The following is a 17,839-nucleotide window of genomic DNA, read 5'->3' on the forward strand; positions in this document are numbered from 1 at the left end:
GGTTTGTGTCATCCTCAGAGGTCCCTGCTAGCAGATTCTTGACCTTCCAGGGGCTCTGAGGTCAAGGCTGCTGAAATGTCTTGCTCAGATTGGCTTAGGTAGGCATAGAACCCAGGCTCCTAAATTCCCAGCCTTGTGCCCTTAAGTGAAGTCTCTCAGTCGTGTCCAACTCTTTGCGACCCCATGGACTGTAGCCTATCAGGCTTCTCCGTCGATGAGATTTTCCAGGCAAGAGTGCTGGAGTGGGTTGCCATTGCCTTCTCCAGGGGATCTTCCCGACCCAGGAATCAAACCCAGGTCTCCCGCATTGCAGGCAGAGGCTTTACTGTGTGAGCCACCAGTGAAGCCCAAAGGTAGTAACAATAACGGATATCACAAACATTTCAAAAATCACAGCTTTGTCTTCAATACTTCAAAGTGTTAACTAAACTTCTCAATAATCCTATGACATTGATACCATGATTGTCTTATTTCACATTTGGCACTATCTACTTCTTAGGGTCACTGAAAGGATTAAGTGAAATAATGCAGATGAATTGCTGAGTACAGTGCCTGGCACATAGTAAATACCCAATAAATGACGGTTGTTAACAATGATAGACAAGACAGTTTTCCTTAGTGGTTGTAGTAATTTATACTCCTATCAGCAAAGAATACCACCAGGACTTCCCTGGTGGCCCAGTAGTTAATAATCTGCCTGCCAATGCAGGGGACATGGGTTTAGCCCCTGGTCGGGAAACTAAGATCCCACAAGCTGTGGAGCAACTAAGCCTGTGCACCATAACTAGAGAAAGCCTACAAGCACCAATAAAGACCTACCACAGCCAAAAATAAATAAATTTTAAAATTTTATTAAAAAATAAAAGAAAAGACAAAAACTGGTGGCAGCAATCAGACCCCTCTGGGGTGGGGGTCCTAGGTACTACTGTATACATGTTTTATATCTTGATCTAAGCAGTGGTTACATGGCTATGTTCCTAAATAAAAGTTCAATGAGCTATATATTTGTTATTTGTGCACTTTACTGAGTGTATGCAATACTTCATTAAAAAATAAAATGGTTAATTTTTTTTAATAATTGAAAAAACAAGAAAGTAAGACTTTAATAATCTTTGCCCACTGGGAGCTTCCAGTTTGAAAAGGAGGCAGTCATGTAGATTGGCAGTTGCAGTAGAGTGATGAGAACTTGGATGGGAAAATTCAGGGGGCTATGATTTCATGTCGAGTTGGGAGCAAGGGCATTCAATCTACTCTTGGACACAGCTGCTTGGAGGAAGCAGCATCAAGGCCAGAAAGATGAATGAATTCAGTGGGAACAATATAAAAGATATGTCTAAGGCAGCAGAAACTGCCTGCACAAAGACTTGGAGTCTTCAGAAGTCACCAACGGTCACTTGTCTGGAGCAGTTCACCTTTGGCTCTTTGAGTCCGTTTAATTTTGTGTCTAAACACTGACAGCCTTGAGGGAGACTAAGGATTACACTAGAGGTGACAAAACAGCTGCTGTGTAGGGAGAACAGCAACTTCCTTCTGCCATGAGACTGTGGGAAACTTCCTTAACCTCTTGCTGCCTCAATTTCCTCATCTGTAAAATGGGTGTGATTTTAATTATCCCAACCTGTGATGAATAAATGTATTAATATGTATAATGGATTTGCCATAGTATCTAACATATAGTAAATGTTCATTATGTAACAACTATCATTATTATTCATAAAGATATTTGGGGCATTGGCTTAGCTTCATATGTGGTTTAGGCCCTGATGATGGTAGAGGTTAAGAAACCAGTATACAAGCATTAAGAAGTAAGCCCGCGGAGGTTGCAAGGGCCAAGTTCTTCCCAGATAGGATTCCTTAATCCAGGGCCCGCAGACAGCCTTCAGGATACCAGGAAACTGCCTACTGACAGTGCCAGCCCATCAAGTCTACTTTCCTGGGCAGCTGGCGCATAACTTTTACCAGCTCCTTAAAGGTACACACAAAAGTTAAAGAGTGCTGTAGAGGGTAGATTGAGGAAGGCGTGGGCTGTGACTAGGAGTAGAGCTGGCCCAGGCTTTGCTTTCAGGCAGAGCTGGACAACTGTGGCTGCCTGGCTGAGCCAAAGGTGTGTGTTTGGGGTGGGGTGGGGTGGGGGGGTGGTGGTGGTGGTGGATGGGGCAGAGGAGGGTCCTATACACAGGAAAACCAGAGGAAAGAGGGTCAGACTGGCTGCACCAGTGGTGTGGGCTGTGGGGTGGGGGGCAGGCAGGATGAGCAGGATTCAGTGCCAGGGAACTGAGTGTGGGAAGGCCTCAGAGGCTTGGCTCCTGTCCTCTTGTAGCCCTGGGGACCTATCTGCACAGGCCTGCCAGGTCAGTCGGAGCCCCGGGCCCAGTTATGCTCCCCAAGACTTGCTTATTGTTCAGACCAGGCTCACACTGTGGTGGATTTCAAGGGGGGAGACTAGCAAACCAATGGGTGGCCCAGCCCTGGCCTAACCCTCTCTTACACTGGAAAGCAAATCCAGTCAACCCTTTAGACAGAAGTTCTGGTTAATTAAAAAACTCCAGTGAAAACTAAAATTTACCTTTAAACTCAGTGTACAATAAAACAATGATGGCAGCTGACATTTATGGATTCTGTCCTAAGCTCAGAGTTGCAAGGAACAGAGACTAATTTGAAGACATTTCATGGAGTGGGAGTGTGTGACCAGGTTTTGTGGGGAGGAGGGGCGGTTATGCAGCAACAAGCAACCCCCTTAGTATGGGCTAAGACACAAGAGAGCTTTGTTCTGTGTCTGACCACCATATTCCCAGCTTTCAGTTAAATCGTCTCATCTTGGGTTTTCTGAAAGCAGTCACAGCTGCAAGATACAGAGCAGGGGCTTGGAGAGAGGAAGCCCTGGAATCTCTCTTTTGGTCAGGGACTCACATTTTCCTCGCAGCACCAGGCTCTTGAAATTAATGGGGGAGGGGGACTTGGCCAATCAGAGCCCCGCATTCTTGACTATGTGATTGGGTCAGGAGTAGGCACGTGACCCAATCTGGGCCAATGAAAATCCTCCGGAGTTGCTAAGCTGATGGGAAGAGGTCTGGAACTAGGAGGCCATCTTGCCACTCAAGGCGACCTTCCTTTGAGGGAGGTCCTTGGGGGGGGAGGGGGGAGGTTTGCAGGGAAGCAGAGCCAGAGGTGAGGGGAGGCAGCCTTGTGATTTGTTGAGCTGCTGGATCTAATCAAGCCCAAGACCAGATTACTAGGAATTTTCCGGATGCTGGAGCCAATTATTTTCATGTTTATTTAGACAGTAGGGTTTGGATTTCTCATAACTTGCTGCCGAGAGAGTTACGGGTATCATTTGTGCCCATCAAAGAGCCTCTGGTGGTCTCCTGGACTCATTCAGGCCCTTCTCTATAATGTCCGTACATCTACAGTGGCATGGCTGGCTGGCTGGCATGTGGCGCTGGTGGTGCCAGGGCTGGGTATGGTCTCAATTCCCCCAGAATCCTGACTTCCATGGCAACCTCCTTCATTACTTGCTGCCACCCGTCACATAGAACTCTGCTTATTAATCAGCCTGGCAACCTCAGAACCCCTAAGTGCAGGTTGGTTTGGGGTGGACTGGCTTGACTCTGGCCTCCAGGAGCTCCCAAGAGCACCTTACACTTTCTGGAGGCGAGTGAACTCTACCTGAGCAAGACTCACTCCTAACATGATCAGATAGAGGGTACAAGCTGATGCTCCTGGTCTACAGAGCATTAGCAAAAGCTTGAATCCTTGTACACATGAGGATTTCCGACTTGTTGGGCAACAGGATGATTTGGCAAAGTTGGGCCTATGTCTGTGCAGGGCAACAGCAGTCTGCTAACCTCTTTGGGTGGGGCAGCTTCATCCTATGTCTCTACTCCTTTCGCTGTCAACCTTGGCTTCCTACTTGTCTGACCTTGAGACCCTGCTGGGAATTCAGAGCTGAACCAGAGCTTACAAAGCAGGGTCTTGGATGAGAGAGGTCAGGATTAAATAAACAAGAAGGAGAGAAGGATGCAGGCATTGAGGAGGGGGTAGACTGGGAGGAACCTAGACCTAAGCGTTCCCCAGAGACCAGCACAGAGTCTGGACAGCCAGGTTTGCTGACCAAATAAGTGCATGGATGAATGTATAGGGGGCAAAGGTGAGAGGTACAGAGAGCCTTTTCCAGATGGTGATAGGGAGCTGAAGAGCCCCGGTGTGTGGAATGGGGGCCACATACCTTTGCTGAAGCCTACATGGGGCTTGTATCAGGGTCATAGAGGGCTAGGCACAAGTAGACTCCACAGTCAAGGCTGGGGCTTCCCCACCTCCAACGCTCCCACCCTCTCTTCTCTGTCTGAGAGCCTCTCTACCTTCAACATTTCACTGTGAATTATTTTCCCCACTTAAATCTGTTTATTTAAAAAGGGAAATCTACTGTCCCTATCCTAAATGAAAAACCAACATCACCAGCCACAAAGAGAAGGGAAGCTTCAAAGAGTTGATAACCACAGACAGAACAATGTGAGACAGGCCACGAGCCTGAGGCCTGGTCTCTTTCTGTTTAAAACAGGAGATGACGGTATGATTCCATTTATACCAGGTAGTAGGGTAGGCAGATTCACAGAGACAGAAACGAAGAGGGCGTTTGCCAGGGCTGGGGAGTGGGAATGGGAGTTATTATTTAATGGGTACAGAGTTTCAGTTCTGCAAGATTCAAAAGTTGTGAGGATGACTTATGGTGATGGTTACACAATATTGTGAATGTAATTAATGCCACCAAATTAGACATTTAAAAATGGTTATGGCGGTTGTTATGTGTATTTTACCACATCTTTTAGAGGAGTTGAGTAGACATTAGAGAGGTGTCAAAGCCATCTCTTTCAAACTGGGACTTTCTCCTTGACTGATCAGAACATGTGAAGAATTGAAAAGAGAGTGACTCACTCACCCTGTGACGTGGCATTATTTCAAATCAATATGCAAAACTGTGGTCAGAGGAAGAAAAGGGATAAGCCAGAAGTTTAAGAAGGTGTGCAGAGGGCAGCCTCTCTGTAGTGTGGATGTCCGTGTGTCCTTCCATGAGGCCCTGAGCTGCTGCGGGCTGTTGTGAACCTGTGCTGAGGAGACATGGGTCCCACCCAGCTGCAGGGTTCCTAGCTCAGCATGATCTTGGGAAAGCACTTCACTTCCTGCTGCCTCAACTTCCTCCTCTGGCCAAGAGGAGAAGAAAGGGTGGACATGAGGTAGTAGTGGGGCGCTATGTGGGTGAGCATTCCGCAGGCTCTGTCCCCTGGCTTCCACAAGGAGCCCCATTGGGTTCTCTCTGGTCAGTTTTGGTGGGGAGATCTATGAACTTGGTTCCAGTGTCTGGGACAGTTAGTTGATCAAACTCCCTGCTTTCACGTCCTTCATGATGCTGGCCAATGGAGGAATCCGTGATCTTGCCATTGTCTCTTTAAGTGTCCACTGACTGATTTCAGGGATGAATTCTGTCCTAGGAGCATGAAGGTTGAACAAGCGTCCTGTTCTCAAGATGCTCACGCCCAGTGGAGCAGAAAAGCAGCCCACCCGCCACCACAGAGCAGTAAGAAAAATGCAGGGAGGGACACATCTGGCAGCAGGGGGGGCCTGCTCCAGCTCAGGGAGGGGAGGGGGCACAAAGTGGAGTCACCAAAACCGGCTTTGTCAAGGTCTCCAACACCCTCCCTCTTGCCAACTCCAGAGGGCACTTTCCAGGCTCCGTTGCTCAGCCCTCTTGTGAGTGTCGCTGTGATAGCTCACTGCCCTCCCCTGAGAACTCCACTGCCCCCTCCTGGTGTCCCTCCCCTTTCCCTGGTGCTCTTCCTCACGGCCTTTGCTCCTCCTTTTCTCAGGCGATGTGGTTGCCCTCTCTCCCTGGGCTGTCTTAACACATCCAGCTCACTCCTCTGCCCAGCCCCCTGGACCACTGCACGCGTCAGTCTCCCAGCCTCTCAGTGTAAGGTGCCCAGAAGTGAACTCTGCTTATCTCCTTCCTGCCTCAAAGGCCCTCCACTGGTGCCACCATTCATTCAGTTGCTTAAGCCACAGACCTGGTATTCATCCTCGATTTTTTCCTTTTCTCTCATCCTCTGTAATGCATGCATCAGCCAAGCCCAATAGCTCTCTGCCCCCCAAATATCTCCAATTCATCTACTTCTCTACCCCATGCTGGAGGGAGGCCGCTGTCTGCTTACTGGGCAGGTGCAATGTCTCCTGAACTACGTTCCCATCATCACTGCCTCTTGCATAGAATGGCTAGTCTTCTCAAATTCACTTCCATAAACTTGATCAAACATGACTCTTTTGAAAACCATTTGTCAGCTTCCCACTGATTGCAGCAGCACGGGGACCTGCCTGACTCACCTCCTGCCTCTGCCCTCTCGTCCTGGGACCCTGGGCCCTCTTCCCAGCTCTGCCTCTGCCCCAGCCTGGCCGGCTCACAGCCTCTTTCTCTGCTATGCCAAGAGCTCAATTCCTTTGGCGTGTTTGCCCCTGTTCTCCACCCACTCCCCACTGTCTGTCAGTGGCAATCTCCTTCTCCTTCAATATCCCCTCATCAAGGAGGCCTTGCTTAGTTAACACCACCGAAATTCAGTTGTCTTCATTGCAGGACAGATATTTTCAATTTTTTTAATTAAAAAAAACCTTTGGCCATGCTCTGTGGCTTGTGGGATCTTAGTTCCCCAACCAGGGATTGATCCCTGGCCCCTGCAGTGAAAGTGCCCAGTCCTAACCACTAGACTGTCAGGAAATTCCTAGTACACGTATTTTCTTTCTCAATGTCTCCAGTTTCCTCTCAGCACCTTTTTTTGTTTTTTTTTTAATTACAAAAATTTCACACGTACACACAAGTAGAGAGATAATAGTACAATGAACTCTCATAAGCTTGGTCTATAGATTTAACAAGATTTTGTTGGGACTTCCCTGGTGGTCCAATGGTTAAGAATCCACCTTCCAGTGCAGGCGATTCAGGTTTGATCCCTGGTCAGGGAACTAATATCCTACAAGCCACAGACCAGCTAAGCCTGTGTACCACAACTCCAGAGCCCAAGTGCCACAACCACGGAAGCTACACACTGCAGCTGCTGAGCTCACGTGCTCGAGAGCCAGGGCACTGCCAAACAAGAGAAGCCTGCGTGCTGCCGAGAAGAGCCAACACAGCCCCCACCAAAAAAAAAAAAGACTTTGTCATATTTGCTTCTTTAAGCCTGCAGCTTTTATTCTTTTTTTTTTTCTCAAGTCTTTTAAGGCATATTTGAAACATTATGTCATTTCTGTTTTACATGCTGGAGTATGCATCTTTAAAAAATATGGATATTTTCTTACATAACCAAAATGCCAGTTTCAGACATAGCAAAATGAATGATTCTTGGTGTCATTCAGTACTCAGTCTAAAATCAAGTTTCCCAGTTATCTCAAATATGTCTTTGAACCATTGGTGTCGATCGCAACCTAAACAGGATCCGCACACCGAGTCTGGTTGCGGTGCCCTTTGCTCTCTTTACTCCAGAGCAGCTAGCTCCTCCTTTTCCACGTTTGCCTCAGAAGCCAGGTCAGCCTCCTGCAGGATCATTCCATGTTCTGGTTTTGTCTGTTTGCTTCTCCACGGAGCCATCTTTCATGTTCCTCTCTTCCCTGTGCTTCCTGAGGGTGGAAGTAACCCGCTGAAATTCACATCTGTAGGTGATGCCATGGGCTTCCTGTGCCATCACCCTGGAGGCCCATAGTGCCCTGCGATCCCTTCTCGTGACGCTGAGATTGACCATTGGGGTCAGGTGGTGACAGCCTCTTTCTCCCATCTTACAGCTTCCTATCAGTCCGTCTCCTGTTGTTTTCATCCATTGATAAGTGTTTCCTGAATCAGTTATTTGATGAGGGTTTGCCAAATGGTGATTTTCCTATTTCCTTCATTTCTTCCAAACTAGAGGAGGGGATGGTATGTGGGAGCAGTCCCCCCGAGGCAGGCAATTGGGGGTGCATTTTCTATAAAGAACTTAACAAATAATTTTAGTTGTTATTTTATCATCACCATGGCCTTACATCCTAAACAACATCAGTGATGGACCACTGCTCCTGGCAGGGGCAGAGTGCACCTGCCCAGTGCCCCATGACATAACTGCTGTTCAGAATTTATTCACTGGAGTCTTCTGTAAAAAAAATTTTCCCTATCAATTATGGCCTCTTGGTTGCCCTGAAATACAGCTCATATGGTAAAATAAATGCTGAATTCTGAATTCTCTCCTTTTAATTAGGCCCCATATTTTCATTCTTCATAGCACTTGAGATATTTCATAATTGTGCATTTGTTTACTTGTTCGGGGCCCTTCATCCTTCAGGAGGAATCTGCATGAAAGCTTGTGGGAGGCACTCGATCTTCACACATTTGAGTGAAAGATTCATAGATGAAGGCTGGGAGGGGTGAGCTGGCAGTGTTAGAGGTGGGGTGGCAGAGGCAAGTGTTTGGGGAGAAGACCCAGAGGATAAAGACAGCACAACACATTCTGGGAGGACAGGTGTTGAGTGTGTCTGGGGCCAAGGGCGAGGTGGGAAAGGGGAATTGCTGAGGCTAAGGGGGGCCCAGGGACAGGAGCCAGAGGAGCACCCAAGTTGGACTCTATCCTGGGGACATGGGGCCCTAGAATCTCTGTGGCCACCCCCCAACACCTGCCTCACGGCCTCCTGGATGGAGCCTGCTTCTCGGGGAGTGCACCCAGTATGGTGATTCGGCTGTGCTCTACATAAGCACTTGCCTTGCTCTTCTCTCTAATTGCTGTTTTCCTTCCACTTCACAAGTGGGTTGGCTAGTAACACTGAAGTCTGTTTTATGTACATATAGATAGCAAACACAAAATGTGTGGTAAGCTGTGTTCCATCTTTATGTTATTAACACACAAAAGCAAGAAAGATCCAAGTTAGAGCATCTGCAATTCAGCCAAGTATGCAGCAAGCCATATGGTGAAAACTTGAAAAGGAAGACAACAGAAGCACGCCACCCGGCCTTCGTCTGAAGAGCTCTCTCAGCAAGTGCCCTGCCTGTCCTCTCTGAGGCCGGTCAGCCTGCATCCATCTATCCATCCACCCACCATCCATCCGTGTATCAAAGCTTCACTGCAATCCCATCATATGCCAAGTACTGCTCCTTTACTAGCAATGGAAGAACCATGACAGCAGAGATCAGAGGGGAGAGAAGATCAGGACGTAAGCAAGTAAACCAACATGTGAAAAAGATAAGATGTTTCCCAGCTGTTATAAGAGCTCTTGAAGAAGTGGTTGAGTGAGCTGAGCAGAGGCAAATCGCTTCAGCCATGTGGCTTCAGGAAGGTCTTTCTCAAGAGGAGACATATGAGCTAGGACCTGGGGCATAAGTACAATGCAGCAAGTAGAGCTGTGGGAACAGTGTCCCCGGCAGAGGGAACAGTGTGTACAAAGGCCTAGAAGTGGGCACAAATTCAGTGTTGTAGTGGAGCAGCAAGAAGGCTGGAGTAGAGTGAGGGGTGTGGGGGAGTAGAGGGAGAGGAGCCGAGGTGTCATCAGCTGCACGTAGGTGGGAATTTGGGTTCTACTCTAAAGCTATTAGAAACCCTTGAAGGGTTTTAAGTAGGAGAGTGGTTCATCTGCTTTACATGTTGAAAGGTCGCTCTGCTGCTGAGGGGACTGTGGACATGGAAAACGGGCGTATCTGGAACCTAGGGACCAGAGGTGCAACCCAGGCAAGATGGCAGCTTGGCCAGAGTCTGGGCAAGATGGAGTGGACAGGGGGATCAGATATGTTTGCAGATAGATTGAGGGCTGGCTGAGAATGGGGACCTATGGCCTTGGGTCCCGAGAGGCTGATAAGAGCCAGACAGGTTAGCTGTGAAAACATAAATCTCTGCAGCAAGGTACCCCATCTGTGTCATTCTTTGTGGAAAACCTGGCTTTCTTTCCTGTCTCCTCACCTCTGTGGTCATAAGCATAGTGACAGGCCACTGTGATTCTTCTGGAAAGAGGAGAGGTGACTGCGTGAAACTACACAGTGACAGGGCCTTCTCCAGAGACTGCAGCTAGCCCGGCTATCAGACTGCCCTTCCCAGGGCCACCTGTCTGTACTGTACACCAGCTGGTGAAGAAAGCCTGGCCCTTTCACACCAGCAAGGCCTCGTGTTCCTGTACAGCCACAGCCGCAGGCTTCTGAGTCTTAGTCATGTGAGTGCCCCTTTGCCTTATCCTAGAAGGGAGGCAAAGGCTTCCCTGGTGACTCAGCAGTAAAAGAATCTGAATGCAGGACACCCAGGTTCGATCCCTGGGTTGGAAAGATCCCCTGGAGAAGAGAATGGCAAGTATTCTTGCCTGGAGAATCTTCTGGACAGAGGAGCCTTTCAGGCGACGCTCCACAGAATGATGAAGAATCAGACGCAACTGAAGCGACTAAGCGTGCACCACGTAACAGAGGCAGTCTGGGTTCTGTGGAAGCACACGTCCAGAGGTGTGTCAGGGAGTGCCCCAGGGACCAACACCTAGTGAAGGAAGGAGGACAAGCAGAAGTAGGCAGGGGTCTCTGAGCTTTGGAGCTGTGTGGCGCTGGGCCAAAGCTGCTGGACCTTGCTATCTCTGCTCCATCCGTGACCGGACTGGCGGCCAGAGGTGAGGGCCCGCAGCACTGCTAACAGCAAGGACAACTGGACCTTCTTCAGAGGGGTCTTGGGCGGCGTGCTGTGTGTTCATCACACTTCACTAACTCAGACGTGACTGATTTGTAAACCAGCAGTGCTCAAGGGTCATCTTCCTTTTCCTTAAGCAGGACCAGCCAAAGGTCCAAGGCCATGAGCAGCAGACTCAGTGGGAGCCCCATTTATAATACATGCCAGCAGCTAGAGGAGCAAAGACAAACGCCCCTTCAATGGAGGCATTGAGCCAAGCCCTATTAGACAGCCCCGGTCAATCTATTAATAATTCAGTTCTTTAGAACCATGCACTGTGTGTGTTCCCGGTATGCTCAGGGCTGTCCTGCCCTCACGGGGTCCACAGGCTCATGAGGCAGGGAGACATCAATCAGATGACCACACCAAGGACCACATCATGAAGCCTGATAAGAGCAAACATTGCTGCTCCAGTGCACTAGCTGCATTGTCTCAGTAAGTACAAGACATGACACCAGCACCTTCAACGACCTGATGCTGGTGTTAGCGTCAGCCTCTCTACAGATGAGGTCACAGCAGCCCTCAAGGTCACCGGCTAGGAGACAGCAGAGCACAGGTACTGGTTGTTCAGTCGCTACGTCATGTCTGACTCTTTGTACACCAGGCCTCCCTGTCCCTCACCATTTCCTGCAGTTCTCCCAAATTCACGTCCATTGAACGGGTGATGCCATCCAACCGTCTCATCCTCTGCCACCCTCTTCTCCTTTTGCCTTCAGTCTTTCCCAGCACAGGTACCTGTACTGAAAGCAGGAATGGAGTTATCTGGAACCCGATCTTATAGTTCAGATGGTAAAGAATCTGCCTGCACTGCAGGAGAGCCGGGTTCAATTCCTGGGTCGGGAAGATCCCCTGGAGAAGGAAATGGCAACCCCCTCCAGTATTCTTGTCTGGAGAATCCCATGGACAGAGGAGCCTGGTGGGCTACAGTCCATGGGGTCACAAGAGTTGGACACAACTTAGCAACTAAACTACCATCACCACCTGGACTGTGGAGGCAGGAGGAAGGTAGAGGTCCAGGATGGCTTCTTTAAGGAGTTGAAATTAGTTGATGCTTCAGCTGAGAAGTACAGGATTGGAAGGAATTGACAGAGAAAGGAGGCACTCCTAGTGAAGGCGAGGGCATGGAAAAGGCCCTGGCACAGGCGAAACCAGGAGCTGGAAGGTGGCAGGGGCCCTGGGAGCTCAAGCTGGGGTTCAGGCCATGGTGAATTCTCCCTTCTTCATACTGAGAGGAAATCAGCCATAGGAGGAAATCAGAGACGTGTCCTGGAAAGACTCCTTGGGCTGCCCTGTGGAGAACAGGCTTCTGGGGGAGCTAGATGCTGGAGACTACAGTGACCATCAGAGAGATGGTGGCTGTTGGAGCCTGGGTATGGCAGGGCCAGGCAGGAAGAGGGTGGATTCAGTGCTGTTTGGAGTAAGATCAACTCGGCTTGGGTTGATCTGTGGTGGGGAGCAGGAGTCCAGAGATGCAGAGTTTCTGGCCTGCAGAGCTGGCCTCTAATGACACCCTTCACTGGGGTGGAGAACCCAGGATTCAAAGTCCTGGGAAGTAACACAAAGGCAAAAATGACATTTTTCCCTCTGACTTTTTCATATTAAATATATTACAACATTGAAGGAATAGTGTAATGAATACCTAACTCCCACTTAGACTTCCCAGTTGTTAATATTTTGCTATATTTGCTTGTTCTCATTCTTTCTACACACACACACACACACACACACACACACACACACACACACACACACATACACCTTTTCTGCTATACAATTGTAGACATCCTGACACTTCACCCCTAAATATTTGTACCCTCTAAGAATAAGGACATTCTCCTCAATAAAACCCATAGCACTTTCAAATATAAGAACACTAACAATTATCTCATGATACCACTTGATACCTAATCCATGTCGAAAAGCCCCAGTTGTCCCCAGGTTTTGCTTTTAGCCAAGATCCAGTCAAAGTCCCTACACTGCTTTTGGTTGTTGGATCTGCTCTTTGTTCTCGTTCAATGCAGAGTAGCCCCTACCCCGTGCCCACCCCCTTTCTTCCCATGACTTCGGCTCTTTGACAAGTCTGGGCCAGCTGTCTTATAGGACATTGTCCATTCTGAATTTGTCTGATAGTTGCAATTTTTTGCTTTCTCTTTTTTAAAAGAGCTTTACTGTGATATAATTCACATAGCACATAGTTCACCCATTTAAAGTGGACAATTAAATGGCTTTAGTTTATTCACAGATATATGAAACCATCACCACAGTCAATTTTATAAATTTATATCACCTCAAAAAGAAACTCATTACCAGTTACCCTTCTAAGGCCCTCTCCTCAGCCCTAAACAACCACTAATTTATTTCCTGTCTCTAGATTTCTCCTAACCTGGCTTTTAATAGACTGGAATCATCATATTAATAGTATATGGTATTTGTGTCTGCCTTCTTTCACTTAGCATAATGTTTTCAAAGTTCATCCATGTTCCTTTTTATGACCAAATAATATTCCATTGAAATAGAAAAAGAAATGCAAAAAAGCAAAATGGCTATCTGAGGAGGCCTTACAAATAGCTGTGAAAAGAAGGGAAGCAAAAAGCAAAGGATAAAAGGAAAGATATACCCATTTGAATGCAGAGTTCCAAAGAATAGCAAGAAGAGATAAGAAAGCCTTTCTCACTGATCAATGCAAAGAAATAGAGGAAAACAATGAATGGGAAAGACTAGAGATCTCTTCAAGAAAATTAGAGATATCAAGGGAACAATTCATGCAAAGATGGGCTCAATAAAGGACAGAAATGGTAGGGACTTAACAGAAGCAGAAGATATTAAGAAGAGGTGGCAAGAATACACAGAGAAACTGTACAAAATACATCTCCACGACTCAGATAATCACGATGGTGTGATCACTCACCTAGAGCCAGACATCCTGGAATGTGAAGTCAAGTGGGCCTTAGGAAGCATCACTACGAACAAAGCTAGTGGAGGTGATGGAATCCCAGTTGAGCTATTTCAAATCCTGAAAGATGATGCTGTGAAAGTGCTGCACTCAATATGCCAGCAAGTTTGGAAAACTCAGCAGTGGCCACAGGCCTGGAAAACGTCAGTGTTCATTCCAATCCCAAAGAAAGGCAATGCCAAAGAATGCTCAAACTACCGCACAATTGCACTCATCTCACATGCTAGTAAAGTGATACTTAAAATTCTCCAAGCCAGGCTTTAGCAATACGTGAACCGTGAACTTCCAGATGTTCAAGCTGGTTTTAGAAAAGGCAGAGGAACCAGAGATCAAATTGTCAACATCCGCTGGATCATTGAAAAAGCAAGAGAGTTCCAGAAAAACATCTATTTCTGCTTTATTGACTATGCCAAAGCCTTTGACTGTGTGGATCACAATAAACTGTGGAAAATTCTGAAAGAGATGGGAATACCAGACCACCTGACCTGCCTCTTGAGAAACCTATATGCAGGTCAAGAAGCAACAGTTAGAACTGGACATGGAACAACAGACTGATTCCAAATGGGAAAAGGAGTACAACAAGGCTGTATATTGTCACCCTGCCTATTTAACTTCTATGCAGAGTACATCATGAGAAACGCTGGGCTGGAGGAAGCACAAGCTGGAATCAAGATTGTCAGGAGAAATATCAATAACCTCAGATATGCAGATGACACCACCCTTGTGGCAGAAAATGAAGAAGAACTAAAGAGCCTCTTGATGAAAGTGAAAGAGGAGAGTGAAAAAGTTGGCTTAAAACTCAACATTCAGAAAACTAAGATCATGGCATCTGGTCCCATCACTTCATGGCAAATAGATGGGGAAAGAGTGGAAACAGTGGCTGACTTTATTTTTCTGGGCTCCAAAATCACTGCAGATGGTGACTGTAGCCATGAAATTAAAAGACACTTACTCCTTGGAAGGAAAGTTATAACCAACCTAGACAACAGAGGCATTACTTTGTCAACAAAGGTCCATCTAGTCAAGGCCATGGTTTTTCCATTGGTCATGTATGGATGTGAGAGTTGGACTATAAAGAAAGCTGAGCATCGAAGAATTGATGCTTTTGAACTGTGGTGTTGGAGAAGACTCTTGAGAGTCCCTTGGACTGCAAGGAGATTGAACCAGTCCATTCTAAAGGAGATCAGTCCTGGGTGTTCACTGGAAGGACTGATGATGAAGCTGAAACTCCAATACTTTGGCCACTTGATGCAAAGAGCTGACTCATTTGAAAAGACCCTGGTGCTGGGAAAGATTGAGGGCAGGAGGAGAAGGGGACGACAGAAGATAAGATGGTTAGATGGCATCACTGACTCAATGGACATGGGTTTGGTGATGGTCAGGGAGGCCTGGCGTGCTGCAGCTCATGGGGTCACAAAGAATCGATACGACTGAGCCACTGAACTGACTCACTGAATATTCCATTGTGTGGAAATGCCACATTTTGTTTTGGATTGTTTGTATTTGGCTAATAAGAATAATCCTACTATAAACATCTGGGTACATGATTTTGTATTCATTTCTCTTTGGTATATACCCAGGAGTAGAATTGCTGGGCCATATGGTAACTCTATATGAGCTTCACAGGTGGTGCAGTGGTAAAGAATCCACCTGCCAAGGCAGGAAACACAAGAGACGTAGGTTCGGTTTCTGGGTCAGGAAGATCCCCTACTCCCCTGGAGTAGGAAATGGCAACCCACTCCAACATTCTTGCCTAGAAAATCCTATGGACAGCCTGGCAGGCTACAGCTCATGGGGTCTCAAGGAGTCAGACATGACTGAGGACATGCATGCATGGTAACTCCATGCTTAATCACATAAGGACCTACCAGGCGTTTCCCAAAGCAGTTGCTCTATTTTATACTCCCATCAGCAGTATGTGAGGGTTATGATTTCTCTGTATCCTGACCAACACTTGTTATTATCTGACTTTTGGATGTAGTTATGTTCAGTGTTCCACAATGGAGGATTTTCTGTAGGCCCATCTGACCATCCCCTCCCGTAGCCTCACCTCACCCCAGACCATGGAGGATGTAATTGGTGCACTGGACTGGATGGCATTGCTGTCTTACTTGTGTACTTTGCCAGATGCTGCACTTCCCTACCACAGCTTCATTCCATGCCCCCAGAAGATCCCCAGGAAGCAGCCAGGGCAGAAGTTCTTCCGTTGGGGGAACTGAGGCCTCAGGTGAAGGTTGCCCACGGGATCCAGTGCAGGAGAGCAGGCTAGGGCTCTGGGCCTGCCCACTGGGTGCTGAGGCTGTCGCTCTGCGAGCTATAGTGGGTGGCACTGGGAAGGTGGCAGGAAAGAGGAGTCTGCTGAGAGCAGATGACCCATAGAAATGAGCCCACCTTCCAAACAGCGCCCTGGAGCTCCTTCCACAGAATGCCTACTGATGTTCCCACTGCTGCTCACCAAGGAGGTTGCTCGTGCTGCGAGGGCCTGGCCTCTCTGGAAGTGGCCAGGCCAGGATGATGCAGCCCATGAGCCTGGTCTCGAAGGCCGAGGGCTCAGCTGGCAAGGAAGCTGGGTCCACATGTGGATGGCAGCCTCTGATGTCTTGTCCAGATTGCAGTCTGGCCCCTCTCCTCAAGATGGCACTGCGTCAGACTAGGCTGCCTACTTGAGGTGGCTTTTCCTCGTGGTACGTAGTGTTCAGAGGTTTGCTCCCCTAACGGGGGAGGCTACAACGGGCATATGTTTGCCCTGGCAGGGTCAGACCCTCCTAGTGCCCAATCTCCCAGTGCACCCCTGCACCAGCTCTGCCACTTGGGAGCCAGATGCATCTGAGAGTCTAACCTCTTCTTTTCCTTCACTGCTTTCTTTCCTGATCTGTGCATCTGTCCATCTTCAGCTGTCAACATGATTTAAGGCCCGGTCAAATGCCACCTCCTCCAGGGAGCTATCCTGTCTTTGCTCTCCCTGAATGTCCTGTGGAGGCGTATGTTTGCACCTCATTTTGTTGCCTAGCACTCTGTGCTCTGCTGCTGCTGCTGCTAAGTCGCTTCAGTCGTGTCCGACTCTGTACGACTCCATAGACGGCAGCCCACCAGGCTCCCCCATCCCTGGGATTCTCCAGGCAAGAACACTGGAGTGGGTTGCCATTTCTTTCTCCAGTGCATCAAAGTGAAAAGTGAAATCTAGGTGGCCTGTAACTTCCGGTCCCATCAGATACCATGGCTCTCCTTAAGGACAGGAACCTGGTCCCACTTACCTCTGCCTTCTGTATTGATTTGGTCAGAATTGTTTTGATTGCCAGTATCACAGGGGAGCCTGGTGGGCTGCCATCTATGGGGTCACACAGAGTCGGACATGACTGATGTGACTTAGCAGCAGCAGCAGCAGCAGCAGCAGCAGCAGAATCTTAGTGCAAATTTGCCTTAGGAAAAGGATTTTCCGATTCATGTTACTTTAAGTATGGTACTTCAGGTATAGCTGGGTTCAGGGCCCCACTCATCAGGGTTGTGTCCACTTCTCCATCCTGATGTGTGGAGGCTCTCCGTGGGTGGTGGCAAAATGGCTAGCTTAGCTATCCAAGCAGACGCCCTCCGACTTGATGTCCACTGGTCTGGCTCACATTATGTGCTCATTTTGGGCCTGGGGGTGTTGCCATGGACCAAGAGTGAGAGGAGGGGTGCTTCCCAAGGGAAATCCTAGCTACTGGCAGGCAAAACAACAGGAGCACCCTGGAGGTAATCTTTCCTGACTTCTTTCCTCTCAGGGACCCATTCGGGGCGGGCAAGTCTTATTTACTTCCCTCCAGGCTATTTCTTACCCTTGTGTCTTATTCTCACCAAGAACGTGTCCCTTTCCCATCCCTTCCCTGGTCTACAATTGTTCCTTCTCCTTAAAGGGACAGCCAAGTGGTTTTTCTAAAACATAAGTTTTAGAAAATTTAGGTTTTTCTAAGACATAAGAAGATCGTATCCTGCTTAAAACCCTAGATGGCTCCTCATTGTCCCCTGGATGAAGCCCACTATTCTTTAAAAAGCATGTCCAGCTCTTGGTAATCTGATCCTGTGCCCCTCCAGCCCCATCTCTCTTTGCTCTTTCCTCCCTCTGAGACTTGCGCAATAGGCTCTTCAAACCTCAAGTTGCCCCAAGCCACTGCTTGGGATGCCCTTTCCCAGCTTGTCTGACTGGCAAATTCTTCTTCAA

Source organism: Oryx dammah, unplaced genomic scaffold, assembly GCF_014754425.2.
Source record: "Oryx dammah isolate SB20612 unplaced genomic scaffold, SCBI_Odam_1.1 HiC_scaffold_13, whole genome shotgun sequence".
In the NCBI taxonomy this organism is placed as follows: domain Eukaryota; kingdom Metazoa; phylum Chordata; class Mammalia; order Artiodactyla; family Bovidae; genus Oryx; species Oryx dammah.